The following is a 2729-nucleotide window of genomic DNA, read 5'->3' as shown; positions in this document are numbered from 1 at the left end:
TTCATCGGTGTCAATGTATATCAATAAACATCCATCCTTAAATGCGGTTCTCCAAACCCATTACTTACTAAATACTGGTTTGCAAGTAATATGATGAAGAGAACATGGCTTTCTGGGATTCAGAAAAATGTCATTCAGCCAGATTTAGGGGCAAAGATCAGGAAAAGGGAGGGTCGGGAGCTGTCCGAAGTTATACTGTGAATACCAGGCTTTCTGTGCTAATGAATGTTGTGTGGGCACTTTTCCCTTGATTCCTTGAGACAAACCTTCCTCCCCGCCAAAACTAATGGGTACCTGATAACCCCTTTATATTTATGCTCGAAGTATAGGGTATGCTAAGTGATATTTTATATGTCATCGGCTAACAGTATAGGCATTCTGAATTTACGGTACAAGTAAAAGAAAATGGAGAAGTAAGAATAACCAGACAGAGGGTAATTCATCAGGGGAATCCAGTGAGATCTGCTAGAAAATTCTTCCAGAAAAGGTGGGATAGGTGAGAAAATTTCTTGGTGGTTCACAAAGCAAACATTGGTTTTCATAGTTACATACTGAACATCCATTATTATATTAGAAAACATATGGGTTCGTGTTTACACATAATTAGCCCAGCAAAACCACAATTTGATATGGGATTCCCAAACAAACAGCATCAGCATCACCTGGGAACTTGCAAGAAATGCAAATTATCAAGCCCCACCCCTAGACCTACTGAATCAGAGACCTCAGAGCGAGGCCCAGCAATCTGGTTCAACAAGCAAGCTCTTCAGGTGATTCCAGGGTGTACTGATGTGTGAGAACTACTGATTTGATGACTATAATTGCATAAGATAAGTCTAAGTGAAAAAATTACTTAAATTTAAACTTACTGAAGTTTAAAAACAGCGCTCTCCTGTGTAGGGATGTAAGAATACTTGTTTGGCAAGAATTTAGAGTGGACAACACATGGAAAAATGAAGAGGAAGGAAAGAAGGAAGGAGAGAATGAGATTTAATGTAAACTAGCATGTATCTAAAAGATCGTTTGGAATGGGCGCTATCAAAAAGATTGGTGTCATATATTGGGACTATCTTGCCTAATGCTGAGTGTCTGAACCTCAGTGCCACAAATAATCTGGTTAAAGATAGCAGGGCAGAAAGATTCCTGACTTCATGGCCCAAGCACAGAAGTACTTCCCAGATGGCCTAAATTAATGGATGTTTTGTTTATTAAAACACCAAATGTCTAAAAGCAAATTAGAGTCATTTGGGTCAGAAAACCCTGCCTTAGATTTCCATGTATTTGGCTGAAGTCCAGTCTGGATTATTCCTTGTGCCACTGTCTGTAATCAGGAAATTTGTGCAAATCTCAAACGATCATATTCTCCCTCACAGAAAATACAAAAGGTAATGATTTCAGCCCCTGAATAAAACAAATGTGAAATTCTGTTTTTCCTCTAGACTTAAATTTAATAATAGCTGAATTATCGTTTTACCATGGAAGTGCATATTGGTAAACTTAATAAATTAAAATATTTAGCAGAGTAATTTCTGGACATAGATCATATTTTCACTAAAGAAATCTATTTTATTTCTATAAAATGTCTATCAGGGCATTCGTGCATATGTAGGACATTATCAAACTCTTTAAATACCTGGATGGTATTCCAGAATGAAGAGGGATGAGTGGACTACGACAATATAGGTAGAGATCCAGGCCAAGAATTCTCCAAAATTGACTGAAGCCAATGTAGGGGAGGAAAAATAATTTTTCCTCTACCCTTCTGAGTTTGTAGCTGAGACTCCTGTAATAAAAGACAAGAGAAAAACATGCAGAAGTTTATTAACATGTATAATTCATATATATGTGGGAAATACCCAGAAAAAATGAGTCACTCAAGAGGTGGCTTTAGAATTAAGATGAAATGACATCTTAATAGGGAAGGGAATGTAGGGCTCTTAGGGGAGACTAAATGATTTGGGGAAACATGAATGGCTCCTAGAAGAATAGATAGTAGGTATGATAGTTTGTGATGAAGTTTGTCTGGGTGTGGTGTGGACTTCTAATCTCCTCTCCTGAGGTGAGTCGGTCCTCCCTGGTTGATGAAACTTTCAGGGAAGGGAATCTATGACAACTGAGTTCCTTTTGGGGGATCTGAGAGAAAGCCTCTCCTTGAATTTGCTGGTTTTCAAGTGTTTACAGCGTAAAATAATATATCCAGTGGTATATTTCAGAGTGCTATATATTTTATGCTACCCTTCACCAATTAATCAATATTTCAAAAAATCTCAAAGAACACTAAGTACACTAAATACACCTAAGCACATCATAGTCAAACCGCTGAAAAACAAAAGGAAAGAAAAAAACTGTGAAGCAGTCAGGAAAAAAAAAAAAAGAAGAAGAAAGAAACATATAGAGAACAAAGCTAATAATGACAGTAGGCTGCTTATTAGAAAGTAAATAAGCCAAAAGTCATGAACGTGACATCTGGACTGGTAAAGAAACAAAACTTGTCAACTGAGAATGTTGTACCTCACAGAAATCCCTTTAAAAAATAAAGGTAAAATAATTTTCCAGATTAAAAACCAAAACTGAAAAAATTTATTCCCACACCTGTACTAAAGACATGTTAAAATAAGTTTTATAGGCATAACGAATATGAGCCAGTTGGAAGTCTGTTTCTACACAAAAGAATGAATTATCCCCAGAAATGATAAAAATGTGAATAAACAAAGAAGACTTTTTTCACT

Source organism: Panthera uncia, chromosome F2, assembly GCF_023721935.1.
Source record: "Panthera uncia isolate 11264 chromosome F2, Puncia_PCG_1.0, whole genome shotgun sequence".
Taxonomy (NCBI): Eukaryota; Metazoa; Chordata; class Mammalia; order Carnivora; family Felidae; genus Panthera; species Panthera uncia.
This window is presented reverse-complemented; position numbering follows the sequence as displayed.